A 27,848-nucleotide genomic window follows, 5' to 3' on the forward strand; every position below is an offset into this window, starting at 1 on the left:
CATTAGGGCTTCACTACCCCCTCTAAACATTCCAAAAGATAAGACTATCTTGGATACCTAATTGGCATCTTTACTTTTGTTTATTCAGACATCCTGATTCTGTTTTCCTAGTAAGAATTTATAGTTTTCCCCTCATCCTGCTAGAACCAAATTTATGGTCCTGAAACTTCCCACTCTTTGCTTCCTGCCTTTGTTTCTCTTCTTACTAGAGTCCTACATTCACCATTAGATACTTTGAGAATAGAGTCCTGTCCAGTCAATCAATTAAGGTCTCCAATAAACAAAATATTAAAATACTCTAATCTCTATCTTGCCTCAGTTTCTCCAGCATTACAAACTGATACAGAAAATGGGGCATAATTAAAATAGGGAATACGTTAAAATTAAAAATCATTTGAGGAAGACTTCTTCAAGCAGATGAGATTTTTGTTGTGAGCTGAAGCTATTCAGAAGCATAGAAAATGAAAGGAGTATTCCAGTTACAAGAAGAGAAGCAGGGGAAATACCCAGAGTCAAAAGAATTACTATTTTGTTCAAGAAACATAAAATAGGCTAATATCATTGAATTAAAGAGTACATTGCAAGTAAAGTGTGAAAAAGACTAGACTGGTAGGAGGAGCTAGATTATGAAGGGCTTTAAATGCAGAGGATTTTATACTTGATCCTGGAAGTCATAGGGAGTCATTGGAGATATTTTTTTTTTTAAGTAGGGAAAGTAACATGGCCAGATCTGTGCTTTAGGAAAATCATTTTGGTAGTTTAATGGCTAATTGGTGGATAAGTGAAATGAGGCATAAAGCAGGCTGCCCCACCTGCAAGCTATTATAGTAGTTTAAATGTGATGAGAGACTGTACCAATGTCTTGGCAATATGTGAGAAGAGAAAGGGAATCTATTGGAGAGGTGTATCAAAGGTAAAATCAACAGAATTTGGAAACAGATTGGAAATGGGGGAGTGAAAGACAGTAAAGAGTCAAGATTGACACCTAGGTTAAGTGCCTTAGGGATTGAGAGAGTAAAGTTGCCCTTGACAGTAATAGACAATTAGGAAGTGAGGAGTGTTTACAGGGAAAGATAATGAGTTAAGTTTTGGACATCTAGAGTTTAAGATGCCTAATAGAAATCTGTTTTGAGATATCTGAAAGTCAGCTGGAGATACCTATTTGGAGATCAACACAGAGCTTGAGCAAAGTAGATAGATAGGAAAATCCTCAACATAAAGATGGGTAATTAAATCCATTAAAACTGATGAGATCATTAAGTGAAGGAATAGAAAGAAGAAGGGAAGAGGGCATTCTTGACAAACAAAGCTAAACACAGAAATAGAGGAGGGCAGGACTAGGTTGCAGAAGGGTAAGATGGTGAGTAGCTTCAGTTTTCCTGAAATGTAAAATGCACAAAGATGGGAATGTGATCTTTACTATTACTGGATACCTAGCTGAAAAGTTATTCTATACTAATGATCCATTTAACTACACATTGGCACCTTCAAAACAATGTCAAGAGGTTGTCTACCTCATAAGGCATTTTTAGCTGGTTTTAATAAGCATTCCTGCATGGAATGGAAATCAGCATCTGTTTCTCTGAAAACAGATTATGTAGTATACATTTTACTGTTGAGCGGCAATATCCCAAATCATAGTTAAACAATTTTCAGATACCAAAAAAAGAAAATGGTGGTTACTGTGAATTGTGAATATGCTATAATTTCCCTATTTTGTCTTTTCATAGAAAAATGCAGAAATTATGTAAATCAGCTATGACAGTAAGCAAGGCTTAGAAATTTATTTTAAAACAACCAAAATAATGTCAAAAAAAGAAATGTGTGATAGAGAAAAAAGCAGTAAACTCAGATTCTGGCAATATGGTTTCTGCTCCTTGCTTTGCCAATAACTGGCAGGTAACTTGGATTTGTTTGTTTGTTTTTAATTGTATTTTATTTTTCCAAATACACACAAAGATATTTTAAATGTTCACAATTGCAAAACCTTGTGTTCCAAATTTTTCTTCCTCCCTCTATCCTTCCCCCTTCCCCTTTCTCCTACTCAAAACATCAAGCAATCCAATATAGGCTAAATGTGCAGTTCTTCTAAACATTTTCATATTCGCCATGGTGCATAAAAAAAATCATTTTGAAGGGGAAAAAAATGAAAAAAAGAAATAAGCAAACAAATAAATAACAAAAGCGCCATATTCAATTTCTATAATTTTCTCTCTGGATGCAGCTGACACTTTTCTTTTCAATTATTCCAAGTCTCCTATTAAAAACACTAGAGAACCAAGGGATAAAGGAAGCTTTCCTTAAAATAATAAGTAGTATCTATCTAAAACCTACAGCAAGCATTTTTTTTTTGTAATGGAAACTGGACACATTCCAGTAAGATCAGGAGTGAAAAAAAGATGCCCATTATCACTACTATTATTCAACACTGTATTAGAAATGTTGGCTTTAGCAATAAGAAAAGAAAAAAGAAATAAAATGTATTAAAATAGATAATGAGGAAATAAAACTATCACGCTTTGCAGATGATATGATGATGTACTTAGAATCCTAGAAAGTCATACAAAAACCTACTGGAAACAATTTACATCTTTAGCAAAGTTGCAGGATATAAAATAAACCCACAGAAATCATAGCATTTCTATGTATTACTGATAAAGCCCATCATCAAGAGATAGAAAGAGAAATTCCATTTAAAATAACTAACTGTAGACAAAATAAAATACTTGATGGTCTACCTGCCAAGACAAACTCAAGAACTATATGAACACAATTACAAAACACTTCTCATACAAATAAAATCGAATCTAAGCAATTGGGAAAATATCAATTGTTTATGGTTAGGCTGAGCTAATATATAAAAATGACAATTCTGTATAAATTTTTCTACTTATTCAGTGCCATATCAATCAAACTTCCAAAACATTATTTTATAGAACTAAAAAAATAACAAAATCCATCTTTAAGAACAAAAGGTTAAGAATACCAAGGGACTTCATGAAAAAAATACAAAGAATGGTAGCTTAGCAGTATCAAACTTAAAACTATATTATAAAGTAGCAGTAATCAAAACCATTTGGTGCTGGCTAAGAAGTAGAATGGTATACCAATGGAATAGATTAGATGTGTACAACACAAGGCCTAGACCAATTTAATATTTGATAAATCCCCAAACTCCAACTTCTGGAATAAGAACTCACTATTTGACAAAAATTGATGGGAAAACTGAAAAATAATATCAGAAACTTGGCATAGACCTAGATCTCACACGCCATACCAAAATAAGGTCAAAATGGATACATGATTTGGGCATAAAGAATGATATCATAACCAAATTAGAAGAACAAGGGATAATGTACTTAATAGATCTTTGGATAAGAAGGAATGTATGACCAAAGTAAACTAGAAAATATTATGAAATGAAAAATGGACAACTTTAATTACATTAAATTTTTTTTTAAATTACACAAACAAAAACAACAGAAACAGGATTAAAAAGGAAGTACAAAGCTGGAAAAAATCTTTACAGATAGTATTTCTGATAAAGGTCTCATTTCTAAAATATACAAAGAATGGTGTCAAATTTATAAGAATACAAGTCATTCCCCAATTGATAAATGATCAAAGGATATGAACAGACAGTTTTCAGACGATAAAATTAAAGCCATTTATGGTTATATGAAAAAGTGTTCTAAATGTCTATTGATTAGAGAAATGTAAATTAAAACAATTCTGAGGTAGTACTTTACACCTCTCAGATTGGCTAAAATGACAGGAAAAGATATTGAAAATGTTAGAGGGGATGTGGGAAAACTGGTACACTAATCCATTGTTGGTGGAGTTGTGAAATGATCTGGAGAGCAATCTGGAACTATGCACAAAGGGGTATAAAATTATGCATACAATTTGACCCAGCAATGCCATTATTGAGTCCATATCCCAAGAAATCATAAAGGAGGGAAAAGGACCCACATACACAAAAATGTTTATAGCAACCTTTTCTGTGGTAGTAAAGAACTGGAAAAGAAGTGGACGCCCATCAATTGGGAAATGGCTGAACAAGTTGTGGTACATGAAGGTAATGGAATATTATTGTTCATTCAAAAATGATGAACAAGAAAAAGATTTACATGAACTGATTATGAGTGAAACAGCAGAACCAATAATACATTATGCATAATCACAGAAAGAATGTGTGATGATTCATTATGAAAGATTTGGCTCTTCTCAGCAGTTAAGTGATCTGAAGAAGTCCCAATAGACTTTGGACAGAAAATGCCATCTGCATCCAGAAAAAAAGGTCTAAAGAGACTGAATGCAAATCAACACATGCTATGTTCACTTCTTTTCTTCTGCTTTATTTTTTATGTCTCCCATGATTTTTCTTGTTTGCTCTAATTTTTCTCTCCCAACATGATTCATAAAGCAATGTGTATTAAAAAATAAACATTACAAAAAAGGTCTATTGGAATTGGCAGGTAATTTTGAACAAGGCATTTTAAGTCTCTAGATCTCAAATTTCCCTTTTGTAAAGTGAGTAGGGATAGACTAGAAAATCTTAAACATGTCATTCATCACTATTATACTATGATTATCAGGTCATTATATTATTTTCTTCCCTTTTTTGTTAATGGAAAGCTAGATATATAATGTATGTAAACAATACCCTTCTTCAGTCCAATGATGGAAGAACAGAGAGAAGAGGTGAAGATGCATAGAGGATTCATATTGGTATATGGTTGTATATGGGGTTTTTTGGTAAATGGATCTCATGGACCAATCAAAGTTTTGGCAGAATAGAATGTCTTTGCAAAACTGACACTTTTTTATTTCAATAAGAAAATAATTCAAAATTTGCTTTAGGAAAAGAAACAATATTAAAGAAATAAAGTTTTCTGCATTTCCTACCACATATCAGACTTTTGGGAAAGCCGATTTTAAAGTAGGAAAGCTGACATTTCATAGAGAGCATTAGACATTTTTCCTATTTCCAGACCTATCCCACCCCTCCCCATGATCTCCAAATAGATTGTCTCAAAAAAAAAAAAAAAAAAATATATGAATTTGAAGTGATGAAGTTACTGCTTTGTAAATATCCTGCAGGTATACCCTGGATGTCTGAACCTTTGTTTATAAATAGATGTATTTCCTCTCAGTTTATACTGATTAGGTCTAGTTTGGGGGGTTCCATTTGGTCAGGGAACCAAATTAAGAGGTTTTGGCTCTCCTAAATCCCCTTGGGATTTAGCACATGGGTAGGGATTGGGGAACCCCCTTTCTGGTAGTGCAGAGGTCCTTTGTAAAGGAATTTATAAAGCAAAAAAGCTAGACTGATAAAAAGAAGATTATTATAGGCATTGGAAGTCAGCCTTTGCTATGCATGAATAGAAAGGCTGAATTCCTTAATGGCAAGGTCTGGCAGAGAAGTAGTTTCTAGTAGAGAAATCCCAACAGAGAGGTATAAAGTCTCATTAGGGAAATAGATGAGGATAAAGAGAGGGTAGCACTGGAAGAGAATATTCCAGCAGGCAGAGTTTTCTAATATGCTGTGGATGGCATATTAGCTCCTCTGCAAGGATTGGATTTAAAATTGCCATTTTCATAATAGAAACCTTTGGCTGCTAGCCAAGGGGACTAGTGGGTGGAGTTTGAGCTGGGCTTAGAATAGACAATCTTGGAATTAAATGGGTAATCTCTTCATTTCAATAGGATTGGTATCTCCAATTCTGAACTCAACTAGCCCCACCTAGATAACAGAATGATGCTGTTTGTCCTCAGGTAGGGTCTTTTACACAGGCAGGATTCAAGGAAAATTTGTCCTTCAAGGAATTTTAGAGTTTCAGGTCTCCCTTCATCAATACTTTTGTCCCAAGATTCTATAGAAAAGATATTTAACTTTTTCATCATGGTCCTCATTGGCAGTCTCATAAAGACTATGGACTCCTCAGATTAATGTTTTTGAATGCATAAATGTAGGCTCATAAGGTTTACATTTGTTGAATAAGTGAATGAATATAATTCTATGGAAAGGCAGAAATAGTTGTGATTTTTTTTTTATTACTTTGATTATAAGGGGAGTCTAATGCCAAATTAAAGTGTGAAATTCAACAGTAATTCTTCAGGGTCTTTTTTAACTTTTTTTAGAATACCACTGTTCTCTGCCTCTTATCCATGTCATTCTGGTTCTCAGGTCTAAAATTCCTCCTTTTCTGTTCCCTGATGTTCCTAATATCATTTATTACTACTACCAATTATCACCAGTGTAAACTTTTTCAAGGCTCTCACTGTTCATCTGATCTGTGTTCTCAGGACCATTGTATAAATTACTATAGATTATAGTGAGATAAAGTGTTCTTTCTTTTTGAAGCTCTCCTTATCTTCTCCCAGAGAACTATCAATAGTTTGTCCTCCATAGTTCACTTATCCAGGAAAGCTTTCTGCTTCCCTCCCCATTCTATTTTCTATATGCAAAAGTGCAAGAGGAAATGCCTTCTTTACACTCCTGCAAGTGTGCCAACTTCCCTGAAGTTAACCTGCTTTGTCAATCCAAACCTTTGTATTAAATCCAAACATTAGCTGTGTCCACATGAAGTGATGATGGTATTTAAACCACTAGCAGCCTACTCACCTGTCAAAAAGTATAGTGCATGAAGACATACTTCCACTGGGAATATTTAGGACAGTCCAATACATATTCTGAAATGTCTAATATCTCCTGTCCTCATAATTCTTAGTAATTTCCCTTGGGCAAAATGCAACAGAGCAGTGCCAGTAAAGGTAGTTTCACACAGTATGTGACAAAATTCTCTAACCTCTAGAAAAATTTTGTGAATTTCAAAATTGTCTCTCTGCTATATGGGGAAAGTATTTTGGAGATATCCAAAGATAGACAATTTAATTTTTTCAGGGTCTGAGGTAGAGTCCTCTATCCTATAAACTATGACTGACTGATTTGAATAATTGATGGAAAAGTATAAGAGCATATTGGGAAGTGTATGGGAATGAGAGGTAGAAAACTGGAAATGTCCCAGATATTTACTATACCTACTTGAAAATTCATTCAATAAACATTTATTAAATGGTTCTCTGCAAGGCAATGAGACAACTAGGCATTTGGGAAAAATATGAAAATTCATATTACCCTCCCTGTCTTCAAGAAATTAATACTTTAGGAAAAAATATGACCAAACCTTTTAATTTCACAGCCTAGTTTCCTTATCTATAATATTAGAAGATTGTGGCTGATGAACAATGAAGTTCATTGCAGCCCTAACATTTTATTATTCTGTATCAGGACTTTTAAAATATTTTCCACTTGAGAACTTTTCCACCCAAGAAATTTTTATGTGATCTGGGTGTCTATATCTAAATAGATAGATATAGATAAAATAGGTATACAAAATAATTTCACAACTCCCCCTTTATCACATGACCCTATATGGGGTTGCCACCTTTCAGTTTAAAAAGCTTTGTTCTATAGGACACCCACTTATTCATATCAGATTATTTGTTAGCACTATGCTAAGAACCACATATACATAAGTTCTATATATGTGCACAACACTAAAGCAAACATGTAATTGCAAAAAGGTACTTTAAAATAAATAGCATGTTTTTATGATATTGTTGATCATGTAGGTACTTAAACTGAAACAGCATTTGCTAGTTTCCTTACTGTGTGTATTTCTCCCCTTTACAATGGGTTTCTCCTGGCAGCTTTAAGACCCATTATTCTCAATGATTACCACCTGCAGGTTGGCAAGAAATAGTCATACATTTCCCCTACCATGGAAATAATCAGCAATAATAATACAGTATCAAACTGCTACCTTTTTAATGAGCTAAGCAACCTAACCATTAATTTATGACCAGTCTTCATGCAGCTGTGGGAATAGATCAGTTCTTTTTTTTTTCTTTTTGAAAAAGCGAAAACAAAAGCAGCAAAATTTCTCTCCTCATAAAAACCAATCACAGGCAAACACACTCTACAAGGTGAAAAATTAATTAATGCTACTTATTAAGCTTTTACTACTATTGATGAATCATTTCTATCAATGATCTTAATTCATCCACAAAACCAATATGGTTTAATAACTTGTAAAAGGAAATTGAGCTTCTTGTTAGAATATTACTTTCTGGGAGTTGCTTGGTTCAGGGTGAGTCCTATGCTTCTCAATATTTAAGCAAAAATAAGAAAAAATAACCCAGGTGTTTGAAGTTAAAGCCATCTACAGGAAGTCTAGAATGATGCTGTACAATGTTTCCTTGATGATTACTTTCCAAGTTGCTTCCCACTGATCTGCCTCTAACATTCATCCTCAAAGTTCACAATCCTTTGTTATGATGAGAAAAGATTTCAGACTTTTTGATGCACTTGAATTAAAGGTGATACTATTCTTAGGAAAATTCAAAGAATAAAAACTATGGTTATGGTAAATGTATAATTAAAGGAAACAGGGAAATGGTGTTTTAATTTACTGAAATGAATAACACAGCCAGTAATCAAAGATCCTTTGTTAAATTTATAAACAAATTATTGACAAACTTGATGAGAATCATAGATTTAGAAATGGAAGGAGCCTTAAATGTCATCTGGTTTAGCTCTTTTTTACTGATAAGAAAATTGGGGCAGACAGATCAAGTGACTTACCCAAGATCACAAAGGTAAGTAGCAGGGCTGGTGTTTGAAGCCGCATGTGCTGTGTGTCCCCAGACGTCTTGCACAGCATCACATTGGTTTCCAATATGTACTGACCTCATTATCCTAGGGTATCATTTTCAAGGGCATCAATATTAAATTGCCCCTTAAAAATAGTGACTTCTACAGCAAATAGTAGCTCCTCTGCCCTGTTCTCTATTTCTTCACAAAGCAATAATAGATTTATCCCACACTAAAGAAGATCTTAATATAAAAGAGGAATTTATAAAATAGAATCTTTAAGGTGTGATCATTTGCTTTATAAAATAATTTTGGAAAGGTTTTCATTAAAGATGAAGCTTAAAATCTCTTAACTATATTTAATAAAATTTGACTTAACAGCTAACTTTTCAAAAATATCTACCGAGGAAAACAGTTTATCAGCAAATTTTTATTAATTACTTTTTGCTAAATGTTGGAGGTACAAAGAAAAAGCAAAAAATGGTTATGTATGTAATAGATACATCCAGGATATATTTGAGTAAATTGAATGCGACTTTGAAAAGAAAGCTATAAGCATGCAACATTTAGAAGAAGCTTTTTTTGAGTGAATGTCAATATATATCAGCTTTAGTTTCCCAGTATATATCACAAATAGCTATGATTATCCCACCAAAATGTAGAGCTGCAAAAGACAAAAGTTAACCAGGCAGTGATGCTATAATAGAAATTTTGGCATAGCTTATCAGATCATAGCTTTGAGGTCATCATAACTATAGTTAGAAAAGGAAAAATTTGAAGAGGCTGAGCAAAATTGACATGGTCTAATAAGATTAGTGAATACTTAAATAATACTTGGATTACAAAGCACTTGCTTCACAATCACCAAGTATTGATATCATCATTTAAAGTTGGGAAAAACAATCTCAGTGAGATCAAGTAGACAGGTACACATAGCAAATAAGAGTCAGAACTGAGATTTCTTCCCATACCTTTCTGATTACAAGTCTAGTAGTCTTTCTCCAATAGTAAAATTGACATTCCTTTAAGACAGGGACATTTTCGCCAACTTGACTGCTTTGGACCATAGTACTTCACCTATAAAATGAGACAATTATACTGAATGACTTCTAGGTTCATCTTCTAGCTTTGGATCATGGTTTTTTATCCCAGAGTAAAAGAACCCCAAGGTGTCAGGCAGACTGTGATCTTGACTGAAAAGAAGAAAATACATATTTATTTTCCCTAGCATTCTTCCGGCAATTATTTTCTTTTTGTTTTTGAGTCATTCAGGCATTTCCAATTCATTGTGACCCCATTTGCAGTTTTCTTGTCAAAGATATTTTCATAGTTTGCCATTTCTTTCTGCAGCTCATTTTACAAATAAGAAAATTGAGGTAAATAGGGTTCAGTGATTTTCCCAGGGTTGCAGAGTTATTGAATGTCGGAGGCTATGTTTGAACTCGAGTCCTCCTGATTCTAGGGCTGGGACTCTTTCCATTGCACTACTTGGCTGCTCAGTTCTTTCCTGCATATTTAAAAAGCACTCTGAAGAGTCCATAGGTTCACCAGACTGCCAGAGAGGTATTTGACATAAAACCAATTGAGAACTTTTGGTCTAAATTTATAATCCTTAGATGTGATTTTGCTATTTTTCAATTTCTTACCATTCCATTTGTACTTATAGATGCCATATAATCAGAAGACTGAACTCTCCTAAATCCCATCCAGCTCTAAATCCTATCGTTGGGTGAAGATCTGTTCCTTTACTTCCAGGAGTAATAATGAGGGGGAAATTTTGTCTTCTGCTGTATTATGTTTCCTGCTGAATGTGTTTGGTCCTCTTGTCAGAGATGTAGAACAGTCCAGAAGGATGACTAAAGGCCTGCAGGTGTACCTAGTTTGCTAAACAGACACACTAGGTTATCATGAGATTCTTAGCATAAAGACTTATCAGGTATCCCTAATACAGTTGAAAAAAGCATGGCGTCATGGATCCTGAATTTGAATCCCAATTCTGTTGTTCCCTGGTATGATCTTGGCATATTATATAATTTCTCTAGGTCTCAGTTTCAGCACCTAAAAATAGGGAATTGGCCTAGGTAAATTCTAAACTCCTAAATCTATATTTATCTTAAGTATGATAGTCATATATGCTATGTTCTTATTTCAGTGACCATTTGGAGTTCCTGGCTCAGAATGTACATAAAATGAAAAATAATTAAAAATAAAATTACTATTTGAAATCTCTTTATTATCATATATATACATATATGTATATATATATGTGTGTGTGTATGTGTATGTATATATATATATATGTGTGTGTGTGTGTGTGTGTGTGTGTGTGTGTGTGTGTGTGTGTGTGTGTGTATCCTGTTTTGGTCTTGATTTTTTGTTTGTTTGCTTGGTTTTAGTTCAGATCTGTGACTTAATAAGTATTAGAGATTCCCATTAAGGAAATTCCCTCTATCAATGCAAATTGACAACAATCTTAAAGAGCTGCCTAAGGCAATGAAAGGTTAAATGAATCACCCAGTGGATCAATAACCAAGAAATCTAGACTCTGGTCCTAGATCCCCTACTAACTAATTGACTAATATTACACAAATTGTTTAATCTCTTTGAGACACAACTTTCTCAATTGTGGAATGGGCACAACTTAACTAGATTATTTTACAGGGCTTTCTTAAGAATAAAATGAACTAATGAAAAACATAAAGTAAACAAACAATATAAGATGAAAACAATATAAGTGAAAGATAATGTATCTAAATAATATCTAATCTCTCTATTTCCCTTCTCTATTAACCTTGTTGAAAAATTTGTCTGACTCATGGTGAAAAATGTTCTCAATCTGCAGAGAAAGAACTGATATTGTCTAAAAACAGACTGAAGTGTACTATTTTTCTCTTCTTCTCTCCCTTCCTTCCTCCCCCTTCCCTCCCTTCTTCCTTTCTTTCTTCCTCTGTCCCTCCCTCCTTCCCTTCTTCCCTCCCTCCTTCCTTTTCTTCCTCCTTCCCTCCTTCCTTCTTTCTTTCCCCCTTTCATTTCCCCCTCCCTCTTTCCCTCCCTTCCTTCCTACTCCCTTCCTTTCTTTCCTTTCCTTTCTTTTCCTTTCTTTTCCTTTCCTTTCCTTTTCCTTTTCCCTTTCCCTTTCCCTTTCCCTTTCCCTTTCCCTTTCCCTTTCCCTTTCCCTTTCCCTTTCCCCCTTTTCCCTTTCCCTTTCCCTTTCCCTTTTCCTTTTTCCCTTTTTCCCTTTTTTTCCCCTTTTTCTTCCCTTTTCCCCTTTTTCCCTTTCCCTTTCCCTTTCCCTTTCCTTCTCTTTAAGCACTGATTCAAGCTATCCAAAGGATCTGAAAGCCTTAGATATTCACTGCATATTTCATTAGGGTGTGCCTCCAGGGAATTTAATTTTTTAAGACAAACAGTTATTGAATAATAAATCATAATGACATTTTTACTTGTCAAACTAAAAAAAAATACTAAGCTTTTAAATGAATACCTAAAGATTACTTAAAAATACAATCATTAAAATAACATAAAAATACTAACCTTTTAAATGAATACCTAAAGTTTACTTTAAAATACAATCATTAAAATAACATAAAATACTTTTTTGACATGGGATGCTTGGGCACATCCAAAACATTCTATATAAATACTTAAAGTCTGAAAGTCAGAAGAAAAAACAAACACATCCAACACAGATTCATCATGGTGTTTGCATATTTACCATGATTCTATGTTCAAAGCATATAAAGCTAATACCCCCAGAGCATCATTGCGTGGATTCAGATACAATACAAATGAGTTTGTCTTAATCTTGGATATAAGTACATCATATATGTTTGTATATCTATGTGGATAAACACGTGTGTATATATATATATATATATAGTATACATGTTAATGTATGTATTTGTTGTTCAATCATTTCAGTCATGTCTGACTCTTCTGACTCTTCTTCTGACCCTATTTAGGATTTTCTTAGCAAATCCCTAGAGTGGTTTGCCATTTCTTTCTCCAGCTCACTTTATAGATGAGAAAATGGAGGCAGTTAAATGCCTTGTTCAGGGTCACACAGCTAGTAAGTGATGAGGCCAGATTCAAATTCAGGGTTGATTTTTCCTGACTCCAAGGCCAGTATTCCATCCATCATACCAGTTATTCTACTCTATTGTCTGTGTGTGTATGTGTATGTACATATGTGTGTTTGTATCAGGGCTATACCACAAAACTATTGTGTATGAATGTTGATGAAGAATAATTTGGAAAGCATTCTGTGCTAAGTTCTTTGAAGGTAGGGACTATTTTATGCCTCCTCTTATATCCCTAGTTCTTGCCACAATGACTGGTACAATGTAGGAGCTTAATAAATGTTTATTCATTGAGTTACTATCAAGATGTAAAAGACAGTCCCTTGGAATCTAGCAGTTCTGAAGCAATGCTACTTTTTGAAACCATTTTATTTAAGATGGTGAAATGTAGGTAAAAATCAACATTCAGGGATCAATGCTTGGGACTTTTCCTTTAATACATTCTTAGACTTAGTATTTGTAAACTCTTCATATTACGGAGTAACATTCAAAGAAGTTGCACTCAACCAACAAAGTTAAATCAAAGAAAGTAGGAACTCTGTGTTTGCCTTCTAGCACTCACTGCTTCCAAGGCATCTGCCCCTCTATCAACAACAATGTCTCAAGCAGTGAAATCTTTCTTAAGAATGAGTTCAACCCTGAAACTCAAACTCTGCCCTGGATATTTTTAAAACAGGCTTATTGTGCTGAGTGTCACAGAGAGCAGAATGTTGCTATCAAAGCATTCTTTATGGATGCATCACAGAACAAAACCAATTCTATTAAACTCAAGATCAGCCTCTTAATTCCTCTTGGTCCCAATAATTCACTTATTGTGATAGGGAAAATCTGCATAAAAATTTTGGACCTCCCTTTATCCAGGAAGAATTCTGAATTACTATGGTACTAAAAAGATAAAATATGTTGTTGTTATATAATGATAAACATATATATGTATGTATATATATGCATATACACATTATATGTATTTACATATATAAATATATGTGTATATATGAAAAAGAGAAATTTTGTTCATTTTGAGTTTCTGATTTTTTTCTGTATCATCTACTGGCATTGTGTGTCATTTGTGACTTTCAACCCTCCAAAAATGTTCTATTTATTTTTTTATATTAGCCTGAGATATAGTGAAACCATGATGGGGAGAGCTGTGATGTTTAAGGAATAACTGTATAAACTCATCATGACTCCTTGAATCAACTGACATTCTTCATTCTTGTAGAGGTTGGACCTCAGGCTAGTAGAATAGTTCTGGATGACCAGTTATCCTGAAAAAGCAGTCTTTGAATCAATCAAAGAAGATATGGTTTGTTGAATTTTTTGTGGGGATTATAGACTAGTAAGGAAGTATTTCTTTATTGAATGATTTGTTTCAATGAACAAGGAACTAGATTATTACTGTTTTCTGTAGGATCAAGGAATCTCTTGTTTCTGAAGCTATAGTTCTTTTAAAATTATTTTTATTTTTTCCAATTAACAAGTTTCTATTTTCTCTTCTTTCTCACCTTTCCTTGAACAATTAAAAACAAACAAACAGCAACAAAAACTCTCATAAAAATATGCATAGTTAAGCAAATCAAAATCTCATATTGGTCTTGTCCAAAAATGTATGGCTCATTCTACATTTTAAGTCTGTTCCCTCTCTGGTGGGAAGTGGGCAACCCTGCCTCATCTTGTCTCCTGGAATAATACTTTGCTATTGTACTGGCCAGAGTTCTAAAATCTTTCAAAACTGTTTTTTTTTTTTCATATTTTAAGGTTTTATTATTTTTTTTAATTTAGAATTTTTTTCCACAGTACATATGCATGAGTAATTTTTTTATAATATTATCCCTTCTATTCATTTTTCCAAATTATCCCCCCCCTCCATTCCCTCCCCCCGATGACAGGCAATCCCATACATTTTACATGTGTTACAGTAAAACCTAGATACAATATATGTGTGTAAATACCACTTTCTTGTTGCACAATAAACATTATATTCCGAAGGTATAAGTAACCTGGGTAGATAGATAGTAGTGCTAACAATTTACATTCACTTCCATCTCTGGGTATAGTTATTTCTGTCCATCATTGATCAACTGGAAATGAGTTGGATCTTCTTTATGTTGAAAATATCCACTTCCATCAGAATACATCTTCATACAACATTGAAGTGTATAGTGATCTTCTGGTTCTGCTCATTTCACTCAGCATCAGTTGATGTAAGTCTCTCCAGGCCTTTCTGTATTCCTCCTGCTGGTCATTTCTTACAGAGCAATAATATTCCATAACCTTCATATACCATAATTTACCCAACCATTCTCCAGTTGACGGACATCCATTCATCTTCCAGTTTCTAGCTACAACAAAAAGGGCTGCCACAAACATTTTGGCACATACAGGTCCCTTTCCACTCTTTAGTATTTCTTTGGGATATAATCCCAGTAGTAGCGCTGCTGGGTCAAAGGGTATGCACAGTTTGATAACTTTTTGGGCATAATTCCAAATTGCTCTCCAGCATGGCTGGATTCTTTCACAACTCCACCAACAATGTATCAGTGTCCCAGTTTTCCCACATCCCCTCCAACATTCATCATTATTTGTTCCTGTCATCTTAGCCAATCTGACAGGTGTGTAGTGGTATCTCAGAGTTGTCTTAATTTGCATTTCTCTGATCAGTAGTGATTTGGAACACTCTTTCATATGAGTGGATATAGTTTCAATTTCATCATCTGAGAATTGTCTGTTCATATCCTTTGACCATTTATCAATTGGAGAATGGTTTGATTTCTTATAAATTAGGATCAGTTATCTATATATTTTGGAAATGAGACCTTTGTCAGAACCTTTAACTTTAAAAATATTTTCCCAATTTGTTACTTCCCTTCTAATCTTGTTTGCATTAGTATTATTTGTGCAGAAACTTTTTAGTTTGATGTAATCAAAATCTTCTATTTTGTGATGAATAATGATCTCTAGTTCTCCTCTGGTCACAAATTCCTTCCTCCTCCACAGGTTTGAGAGATAGACTATTCTCTGTTCCTCTAATCTATTTATGATCTCGTTCTTTATGCCTAAATCATGGACCCATTTTGATCTTATCTTGGTATATGGTGTTAAGTGTGGATCCATATCTAATTTCTGCCATACTAATTTCCAGCAAAACTGTTTTTTTTTTTTTTTTTTTACATTGTCATTGTGAAAATGGTTCTTCTAGGGGGCAGCTAGGTGGCGCAGTGGATAGAGCACCAGACCTGAATTCAGGAGGACCCGGGTTCAAATCTGGTCTCAGACACTTAACACTTCCTAGCTGTGTGACCCTGGGCAAGTCACTTAACCTCAGCCTGGGGGGGGGGGGGGGGAAGATGGCTGTAGGTACTACACTAGTGATCTTCCTAATGACCCTATTAAAGAACTATCAATGTGTAACATTTAAAAAAAAAAAAAAAAAAAAAAAAAAAAAAAGAAAATGGTTCTTCTATCCATTGTAATTGTTCACTTCTCTCATCAATTCATAGTGGTCTGAAACTAACCAACTCATGATTGTTTATGGTGCAATATTAATTCCATTAGTAATGCCTCAATAAATGAGCATTTCTTTAGTTTACAATTTTTGTCTCCTAAGAAAAGAACTGCTAAAATTTTATACATATCAATCCTTTTCCTCTTTGATTTTGTTGGGAGTGTGACCTAAGATCATAATCCCAGGGTCCATTCCAGGGACTTAGTTTGAGGATTTCTCAGAAGTGTCTGATCCCAGAAGTACCTCCACTTGTCATTTGTCCTTTTCCCTAGCTTCAGAACTTTGGTCTGAGACATATAGACTGAATAGATGACATTTCACATAATAGATGTACTACAATATCCACCCTTGGTTTCTTTAATTTTCAAGAAATTAAGAAATCAAGAAATTCAAAAAATCAAGAAATCAAAGTGATTTCTTGGTGGTTGTTTTTATTTTTACAACCCAATTATATTTTGCAATGTTTTTGCTTTCTAGGTTTATGAAGAGGGAACACCAGGGAAAACAAATCTCACTAAATGAAATTAGATCATAGTATTTTAGGCAAGTACTATGTATGTAAATATTTTTCTAAGATAGGAAGCAAAACATGTCATTCCTGCTTTTTTCAAAATAAAAATAGCAGAAAACTCATGTTTTTGAGATATTTTATTTAAATATAGATCTTTCTGGTTATCACATTATATACAGGTGAAATAAGCATGGGAGCCTGACCATGTGCTGCCTTTTCAGTGAATATTAATCATGTAAACTTTATTAGTAGTGATTGAGCAAAGGAATGACAATTTCCCATCTGTAAACCTCTCCAAACTATGATAAGTGTATGGTCAAATTAAACTTCAACCTTAGAGAAGACTCAGTTTTGCACTACATAAAAGGACACATTCCTCTTTAAATTTGGTCTCATCTAAACTGATTGACCTTTTTCATAAGGTGATTTAAAAATCTCTTAATTTTCCTAATTAAGGTGTAAAAATCAAGGTTAATAAAAATGATAGATTGAGGGGCAGCTAGGTGGCGCAGTGGATTGAGCACCAGCCTTGAAGTCAGGAGGACCCGAGTTCAAATCTGGTCTCAAACATTTAAGACTTCCTTAGCTGTGTGACCCTGGGCAAGTCACTTAACCCCAGCCTCAGGGGGGAAAAAAAGTGATAGATTGAGAAAACCCACAAATGTTTCTTCTGTAGCCAAATGTGGACCAAAAATCTTATTTATGTAGATCTAGGATGTTATTTTTGTGAAAAAGATGACTAGGTTACTTATGGAAAACTAGGTTTCATAGTAGATAAAATTCTGGGCTTGGAATTGGAAAGGCCAGAGTTCAAATATAGCCTCAGATTCCCATTAGCTTTGTGAATCTTGCTCAAGTTACTTCATCTCTATTTGCCTCAGTTTCCTCATCTCTAAAATAGAGATAGAAACAGTACCTACTTTCAAGAGTTGTAATTATCAAATGAAAGTATGAATGTAAAGCTCTTAGCACAGTGTACTTAGTAGCCATTAAAGTATTCTTGTTCTCTCCTTTCCCTCCATTTTAGGTTGACTTGCTAGTGTCTGAGGAAAGACTTGAACTCAGGTCCTTAAAATCCAAGATCAATAAATTTAAAAATACTACTGGTTAAAAAAAAAAAAAATCTTAATCCTGAGAAATATGTCCTTCAGGAATTCCCTTTTTTTCTTCCCTCTTCATCCAGTTCCCTTTATTTAGATCTCACTAGACTTGCCCTTCTAGATACTCAAAGCTCCTTCTTCAGAAATTCCTTGTTCATAACTTTTCCTTCTCTACCCCTCTGCCAACAAAATTTTCCTATCTTTTGGCCACAAAATGGGTCATTATAATAACACATTTATAAAAATCAATTTTCATTGAAATACTAATGATTTATCAATCTCTGATGGGTCATCTCTATAAAACACCTTTTAAAATAGACATACAACAATAGGTGGCGCAGTGAATAGAGCACCAGCCTTGAATTCAGGAGGACCCGAGTTCAAATCTGTCCTTAGACACTTAATACTTCCTAGCTGTGTGACCCTGGGCAAGTCACTTAACCCCAATTGCCTCAGGGAAAAATGCATAAAAATTAAAATAGTACAAGCAAACAAATATATGTCTATGTGTGTATAGTAATGAGTGATATATACAAAATATCTCAGTAAAAAGAATTAAATTCATGATGAGACATTATTATTATTAATGGCATGCTGTATTCATTTTCCATTTATATAACAATATGTTACTTATTCTGTGGTGGTTTTGTAATTTGAGAAAAATTGTGATGGATAATATAAATTATTATTATTATTATTAATTTTAATAATAATAGCCAATATCCCAAAGCTGTATGGAAATGTAGGGATAAGACAACATCTACCCACAAATGCTGTCATTTTTTCAGGGAGAAATAAAATAAAAAGCCCAATGGCCTCTTGTATAAAAATAGCAGATGCATTACACTGGGAAAAATGATACTTTTAGGATATAATTTTATATGACTGGGACATTAAAGAAAAAGATGATCAAATTTATAGGCAATTAAACCTTTAACTGATTTGAAGAGATAGTGAATCGATGCACCTAATTTCTAAAAAGACAGGTGCTGGAGGAAAAATATTTATTTCCTAAGGCTCCCTCCTCTGCAGCTCATCAGGATAGAATTTAAGAGTAAAATTAGGAACTGAAAAATAGACTGCATAAGAACCCAGAGGCAACCTTTGTTGACCTCATTATGTATTACAGATGTTGGTTATGGCAGCCCTGCTCCCCTTCTGGGAATTAAAAAAAAAAAGACTTCTTTCTTCCCTATGCAGCACAATCTCAGTACACCCACATTGCTATAATTTTCTCTTCCTGCCATATTCCTATAATTCAGGAACTACATCTTCTCTATGATTTTTTTTCCTCTTTCAATATCCAGCATTAAGGCATGCAATCAGTTCAGAGGACATCAGGAAATGTTAACTATACCATGACTACATAAATCATTAAGAACCTAACCCTTTTCTGGGATTTGTCATTTTCCTTCTTCAATAATACCCCTTATCACCCTGCTCATCATCCTCTTAGCTTCACACACACACACACACACACACACACACACACAGCCTACCCCAAGTCTTTATATACCTTCTTCCATTGTCTGATTTATTTTTCCTTAACTTGGAAAAGTTCACTTTTCCAAACTAAAATGCAAGATACAAACTAAGGTGTGAGATATCTTTCAATAGACATCTAGATATGTTCTAAGGTAATTATCTGAAAGAGGTAAGTGACCATGGTTTTGTCTAGGACACATTTTAGAAAATGCTAAGTTTACGTAGTGTTGCTATGGTTTGCCTTCCTTCAACAATGTAAAAAGAAACCATTTTAATATCTGGTTAAAAAGAAAAATAAGAGTTAAAATTGGAAGCAATAAGAAGTTGCCCTCCTCCATGTTCCTTTCCTGGGCGACCCCCTCCCCCTGGCCAACCCCTACCAAAAACAAACAAACAAACAAACAAACAAAAAACCCTCAGGAAATTTTTCATGTCACCTTTGTAAAGCACCAAAAAATCCTAGTTATTTCGTTATTGCTTTGCATCTCTTTGCCAAAATGTGGGAATCCATGAAAGAAGGGACATTGCACACTAGAAATTCTCAGTTTACCACCAGACTTTTTCATTGTATCCTAGGGAATAAATGTCTCTTTTACTCTAGGGCACCATATCAGATTGGTGAATCAGCTCTTACTCAAAGCAGATTTCTGACTCTCATTTGCAAATTGCTCAAACTGATGGTTGTAAAATTCAATTTATACTAATTGATATGTTGTTGGATGCACCTTTAGTGTAAGCACACAACTTGCTGGTTCTGAGTAGCTGGTACAGAAATCCACTTTTGTGACATAAGAAACTATCACATCTTTTTGATATAGTCAATCAGCCAATAAAAATTCATTAAACCTTGGCTGTTTTATATATATATATATATACATATATATATACATATACATATATATACATATATATACGTGTATATACATATATATGTGTATATATATGTATATATGTATATATATATACGTATATATATATATATATATATCCTGTTATATATGTTAGGATATAAATGCAAAGAATTAAATCATTTGCATCTTGAATTTATCATCTCACAGGGGAATTGGAGGCATTTATAACTACATTCACAATAAATATAATGAATAAATACAATACTGAGAAGGAAAACACTTAAGAACTCTCTAACTTATCAAGGACATTAAAAAAAACTTGGAACTGGAAGGAGCCTTAGAGTTTATGTAGTATATAGTAAATTGAATTTGGAATATTATGTAAGCTACAACATTTATGTAATGTTTTATATTTTCAAAATGCTACTTGGTACTTCACAACATCCCTATCTAGTAGGTGCTGTTATTATCCCCGTTTACAGGTGAAAAAACTTGAAACTTCAAGGGATTAAATAACTTGCTCAGACACACACAGCTAAAAGTCTGAGGAACAAAGTCAAAATCCAAAACCATAGCGTTTTCTACTAAGCCATCTTTTTACTATTCAATATCCCCAATAATGTAGTAAGCAAGATTATTTAATGATCTCCAATAATACAGAATTGCCTACTCTATGCAATAATCCACCCCATTTTGTTCCTCATTCTGCCCCTACCCAGTCAAGCAAAACAGGTTGCACTTTTATAATATAAAAATTTCCTTCAAACACTGGAAGGCAGCTTCCTCCCTATTTTTCTTTTTTCTACAGGCTAAACAACCTCCTTTTCTATCACTGATCTTTGTATGACATGGCTTTGAATAGCCTCTCACTTTTTTTTTTTTCCTTAAGGAATCCAGAGGTTCCTAATACTGATTTTTGTTTGCTTGATTATTGGTAACATTATATAACCAAGTATTAGATGCATCAGTGTAATAGAAAGAATAGTAAAGTCTATATTAGGATCAAAGTCTAGCTTTATCCCAGCTAAGTATCACCTTCCTCTTCATATTATTTCAAATTTATATTTATCTGCTCTCACCTTGAGTGTGCCAGTAGAATGTGAGCTTCTTGAGAACAGGGACTGCTTCCTGTTCTGGTCTCTTTTGTCAGTACCTAGCACAAATGTGCTTGAAAAATGGTTTCTAGAACTGTTTTACTATTCCACTTTTTCCAAATGGAGCCTTATCAGGGCAGGTTTCTTTCATTGTTTTTGGTTGGTGGATCATACAGTTGATTTAATAATTCAAACGCTACTAACATTCTTCACTTTCTAGACATATATTCCTCCACCTTATACTGGCACAATTGATGTTTTGAACCAAGGCACAGAGGTGGAAAATGACCTGTTGTGTTCAATGAGTTAGCAATGGGATAACTTTGCTAATCATAGAGGGTTTAAAGGGGGAGAAAAATATTAAAAGATTGGAAAGGTAAGAAAGGGTCATAAAGGAAGAACTTTATATGTCAAACAATAAGGTTTATATTTGATCTCAGAAATGATTTAAAAAAAACTGGATTTCCTTAAATATTGAGGGTGATATGGTCTTATATTTTAGGGACAAAATCATCTTGTCAGCTAAATGAGAATAAATTGGAGTTGGAAGATTTTCGGGCTGGAAAACCAGATATAAGGCTACCGTAATAGTTCAGGAGAGAGATGATTGAGAATCTAAATTAGGATTCTGGTGATGCGAGTGAAGAGCAGAGAGCCTATGAGAAATATTGAGAAGATAGAAACAAGATTTGGCAGTACTATAGCACTTCTATATTTTTCTACCAGTTTTTGAAAGTTATAATTATTATCTAGGCGAGGGAAAAAATATCAACAGCTCTCATTCTAGAAAGTATTCTAGAAGATATTCAGATAGTTTTAGTCCTCCATTGCTACCATATCATCTTTTGTCCCTGTTTTACAACTGAATCAATACATTTTTAGTTTCTTATTGGGTGGTTTGTAATATTTTAATCTATCTGTCCATCTCTTCCTGTGTCTATTTCTCTGTCTTTCTGTATTTGTCCTTCCTGGTCTCGATCTCTTGGTCTTGGTTTCTCTGTCTATGTGTCTCTCCCTCTCCCTCTCCCTCTCCCTCTCCCTCTCTCTCTCCCTCTCCCTCTCCCCTCTGTCTCTGTCTCTGTCTCTGTCTCTCCCTCTCCCTCTGTCTTTCCCTCTGTCTCTCCCTCTCCCTCTCCCTCTCCCTCTCCCTCTCCCTCTCCCTCTCCCCTCTGTCTCTGTCTCTGTCTCTCTCTCTCCCTCTGTCTTTCCCTCTCCCTCTCCCTCTCCCTCTCCCTCTCCCTCTCCCTCTCCCCTCTGTCTCTGTCTCTGTCTCTCCCTCTCCCTCTGTCTCTGTCTCTGTCTCTGTCTCTGTCTCTGTCTCTCCCTCTCCCTCTCCCTCTCCCTCTTCGTCTCCGTCTCCCTCTCCGTCTCCCTCTCCGTCTCCCTCTCCCTCTGTCTCTCCCTCTCCCTCTCTCTCTCTCTCTCTCTCTCTCTCTCTCTCTCTCTCTCTCTCTCTCTCTCTCTCTCTCTCTTATACACACACACACACACACACACACACATATACACTCTATAACAAATCCTAGCCTCCTAGAGAGGCTCTTCTTTTTTCTCCTCCTATTGATGCCCCTAATGGTCTTCCCTGGACTATAATTAAAATGAGGCAAACAAGACACTGGCATCTAAATGCTCTTTGCTTGGGTCAGTGGTACTGTCCCCCAAAAGCCTCTGAAACACATCAAAATCTTTCCATGATTCCTTTCTTAGCCGAAGGTCACCGCTATTATACTCCTTAGGGTCCCATTATTTTTATCTCCTGGACTGCATCTCTCCACTTTAAGTCCATCTTCTTGTACCTGGGGCAAATTCAGTTGTAAACAGAGAGAGGACAGGCCATAGAGGCAAACTTTCCCTGAGAAGATATTTGGATATATCTGGGCTATTTTGAGAGATCGGTATATATACTTTGAATAAGCTATGTATATTATATGTATTTCTAACACCATAATTCTTTTGTCAGGTATTTGGGTAATTAAATAATATGCTGCCTGGATTCATATTGCAACACCAAGTAAAGTAAACCTGCTTTGGGGATAAGAATGCTATGCAATGGATAGAGTGCCCGCCCCAAAGTCAGGAGGACCTGAGTTCAAATTCAGCCTCAGACACTTAATACTTCTTAGCTGTGGGACCCGGAGCAAGTTACTTTTGCCTCAGGAAAAAAAAAGGAATACCTATCTATAATTTTAGTTCATCACTGATTCTTCATTGTGGTCTACATACCTCCTTGTAGACATGTAAAAGTAACCATGACTTGGAAAGAGGTTGAATTTGGAGTATCAGCCTAAATTTTCTTATTTGTGAAAAGAGAAGTTTGTACTAGATGACCCCTCAGGGCCCTGACATAGCTGATCTTCGCATGTGGGCTTCCAAAGAACAAGAAGTGGTATTTGCTACTATCTGTTTTCAGCAGTGCCTAGAACAGTGAATTGCATAATAAATGCAGAACATCAGACCAACTCATTCCCAAAGTCTCTTTTCAAATCCTGCATTTCTGTTACAGTATGGGAGAGAATTCTTGTTTGAACTATATTCCTTTTTTCTGAGTCACTTCCTTTCTTTCCTGAAAATAATTCTTCCAATTCTTTGTTTTCCTGCTTTTTCCCACATTTTCCCCCAAAGTATAAACACATCATTGTGCATATATTGAAATTTCTCTTTTGGGGTTACAGAACTCATCAGTTTTCTCCTTTTATTTTTCTGTAAATCCTTCTCAAAAGCATGACATCATTAGCAATTAAAATGTTGAAAAGTAAATAGTAGATGACTTTGAGCTGTCAACTTAAGATGCAAATCACTGTATGTAACAAAGTGAAGTTTATTTTTTAATTAATGATTAGAGCTATAATTCCTCTAGTTTCTCTAGCCATCTGCTATTGTAAAGCAAATAACATGAAGACACGTTCCAATTGGTTTGCCAGAAATGAGCATACCGATTTTCTCCATATAGTGCCTTCTTGCTATTGTTAAAACCTCATTCAGGCTTTTCACTCCTCTTGGCTTCTCCATTCTTCATTATTGCAAGACAGTAGTTAGGAAGCCTCTTAACTTGTCCATCATAGTCAACTTTTAATACAAAAAGAGAAAGAAAGAAAAGAAAAGAAAAGAAAAGAAAAGAAAAGAAAAGAAAAGAAAAGAAAAGAAAAGAAAAGAAAAGAAAAGAAAAGAAAAGAAAAGAAAAGAAAAGAAAAGAAAAGAAAAGAAAAGGGAAGGAAGGAAGGAAGGAAGGAAGGAAGGAAGGAAGGAAGGAAGGAAGGAAGGAAGGAAGGAAGGAAGGAAGGAAGGAAGGAAGGAAGGAGAGAAAAGAAAAAGATCAGTAAAATAAAAAAAGGTAATAAAGGAATTATCAAGGTTCTCCTTCAAAGGATATGGATTTATGGTGACCCTGAATTGTTTATGTCAAAGAATGAAACACTATCCAAAGATTTGTGAAGTAACATTTGGAATAAATAATTTAATAGCAAAAATAATAATAGCTAGCATTTATATCATCCTTTGGCATTTGTAAATCATTTTACGTTTTATCTCATTTGATCTTCAAAGTAACTTTGTATGATAGGTATTATTATTATCTCTCTTTTACAGATTAGGAAACTGAAACTGAGGGATGAACCATACTGCTCCTAAATGCATGTGATGCAGAATTTGAATTTTAGCATTCCTGACTTGGGAAAGTTAGGTGGTAATATAGAAGTGTCAGAAAAATCTGAGTTCAAATTCAATATGAGACATTTACTAGTTATGTGACCCTGGGCAAGTCACTTAACCCTATTTGTGTAAGTTTCCTCATCTGTAAAATAAACTGGAGAAAAAGTGGCAAATCACTCCTATATCTGCACTAAGATACTCCCCCTGCCCCCTCCCCAAAAAAGGAGTCCCAAATAATAGAACATTTCTGAAATAACTAAAGCACAGTAAGGACTTCCTGCCTCCAAGACCAGAGTTCTATCCTCACTGTTATACAAAGATGAAAAAATCTGTGATAATGATTTTCATAGATATCTTTATCACTCTATTTTAAAAAACCATTAACCTGCTCTATTTTAACAATAAATAATAAGTTAAAATAAAAGGTAGCATTCAAGTAGCACTTTAAATTCTACAGAGTATTTTATACTTATTATTTCAATTTAGCCCTATAACAATCTCCTGACATAAGTCCTGCCAGTATTATTTTAGCCATTTTATAGATTAGGAAATTGAGGGTTCAGATGGAAGAAAATTGACCTTTATATTCTTTCCTGCTTTGCTAGTACTGAGTTACTTGTTCCTGTCATATAAAAATCATCAGTTTGGTCTTGAAAATGACCACTTGTGGCTCTAAGAACAAGAAATTGAATAATGCATCTTCTATTTTCCTGAGCCATGTGTCTGGGGTTGTCATCACCTTTCCAGAGACAGGGAAGATTTCAAAGATAAGGTTTGGAGAATGCTTTGGGATCCTTAGGTGAAAGGATTACAGGGTTCTGGTCACATGGCTTCATCTTTTATCTGAGCATTTTGAACACAAAAGCAGAAGCTTCCCTTTTATCTCCTTCAATGCTCTTTTGCTAAAGAACAAATTCTTTCAAAGTACAGCTGGAGGGACTACCTTTTGGTATTGCTTCAATACATCAATAGTTCTGTGATCACATTCATGTGGGTACCCTCTCCAGGGATACAAACCATAAACTATCCTTGCTTTCTCATTCCGGCCAACCTTTGTCCAAGTTTTCTTAAATATACACCACAGGAGATCCACCCAACATACTGGATGTCATCCCCTCATCCCCTCCATCCCTGGACATTTCCTGGATACTAACAGATATAGTGACTATTCACTGGTTATCTCTTATTATATGACCATCCCACCTTCCTTACATATTTTTCCATGACATGCTTTATTACACTAAAGAGATTAATGAAATCTGTAATAACCTTTACCAAATGAGGAAAAGTATCCCAATGTCTTTCAGCTTGCCAGATAGAATAACCATGTCTATGTGAGTTGTGATCATGTGTGATTATGAGTGATTATGAAGCACTGAGTACTTCACTGAAGAAGCTCAGAAAAAAAACTGTTCCCATCTTAGAGGAGTTTACACTCTAATGAAGACCAAAAAATTTACACAGAAAACAGACAAAAATTTACTTAGAAATAAAAAGGCACACAAACAATGTGCTAACATGTCTTGGGAATTGGGATGAGGGATCTTAATGGATGATGTTAACAGTATTTTCAGGATTTTGAAGGAGAGGCAGGCTTGGCAGAAAGGGTCCAAGCAGTTGAAATGAAATTTATGAGTAATGTTCATTAGGTAGGTAGGGTGGGAGTAGTAAACAGGGAACTGGAAATCACTAAAAGGGAGGGCATATTAGATAGCTAATTTTTCAGACTAATTTTTCATGACTACTTAATTGGATATGCAAAACATAAGACACTATCAGGACTTGAGAAGCATTCCAAGCAGGTATTATGGTATGTTTCTGGGAAGACCATTTTGGTTGGTGCAGTTGTTATTCAGCTACTTGTCATGTCTGACTCTTCATGACCCCATATGGAATTTTCTTGGCAGAGACACGAGAGTAGTTTTCCTTTTCCTTCTCTAAGTCACTTTACAGATGAGGAAACTGAGACGAACAGGGTTAAGTAACTTACCTGGGATCACAGAGCTAGTAAGTGAGACCAGATTTGAACTCAGAAAGGTTGAGTATTTTTTCCCAGGTAGATGGTATTCCTTGTTTTATCCCTTGTTCCATCTAGCTATCTAGTTGGCATACAATACTTACATTTTTCTTCTCAAAAATGAAATGTCAATCACTCTCTTGGCTTTGAGAATAGAAAATATCTATTAACAAGCACAAATGAAATCCTATCCGTGTATTTTGTTTAAACAAATATGCTATTTTTGCTATCTTAAAGTCTGGGCTGTCCAGTTCTCATGTATAATTTCAATAATATCCATGAGTCATCTTATCTAGAATTACTGAAAATATAGCTACAAATAAATTAGCTGATATTTATGCTTTGATGACAGAAACAAATTTATGTGATTTCTTTATTTTTTTTTTAATTTTGCCTTTCTCTCCCCTCAGGTATATGTGTGTACAGATTTTATAGACTGATATTCTTTTGATATTTGCTGTACCAGGAACCACCAAAGAGTAGGTACATTTGATCACTGTTCAAAATGCTTTCTTTATTCCTTGCAGAGCACAACAGTGCTGTCAAAAGCATGGATTTTCAGGCCCTAGGGTAGAAAAGACTATGTACTCCCCTAGGAACAGCTTATAAAAAACAAACAAATAGTGCTATATCCAAGATATTTCTGACTAACATACTTGCTTCTTGTAGTCCCTAGACACATAGTCTCCTCACTATGTTAGGGAATTTGTTTTTCTCTGTTAGGATTTTTAAAATAATAACATATCTATTGAAGACCTCTTTCAGCTACTTCTTTGATTAGGTGCTTTTTAATTTTCCCCTAAAAATCTGGGCAAGATCTGGAGGAAAAATAACACTTGAAAAGGTAAAACTACCAGAGTTAAATATTTTCGTAACTGATTGCCAGTTCTCTGAAGCTA

At 34.7% G+C, this 27,848-nt stretch overlaps 1 protein-coding gene across 6 annotated transcripts in view; it reads left to right on the forward strand.

Moving 5' to 3' along the window:
* The window catches only part of ADARB2 (adenosine deaminase RNA specific B2 (inactive)), a 651,356-nt gene that overhangs the window by 213,593 nt on the left and 409,915 nt on the right, over nt 1-27,848 (forward strand). The window lies entirely within an intron of this gene.

This window comes from Sminthopsis crassicaudata, chromosome 5 (assembly GCF_048593235.1).
Source record: "Sminthopsis crassicaudata isolate SCR6 chromosome 5, ASM4859323v1, whole genome shotgun sequence".
In the NCBI taxonomy this organism is placed as follows: domain Eukaryota; kingdom Metazoa; phylum Chordata; class Mammalia; order Dasyuromorphia; family Dasyuridae; genus Sminthopsis; species Sminthopsis crassicaudata.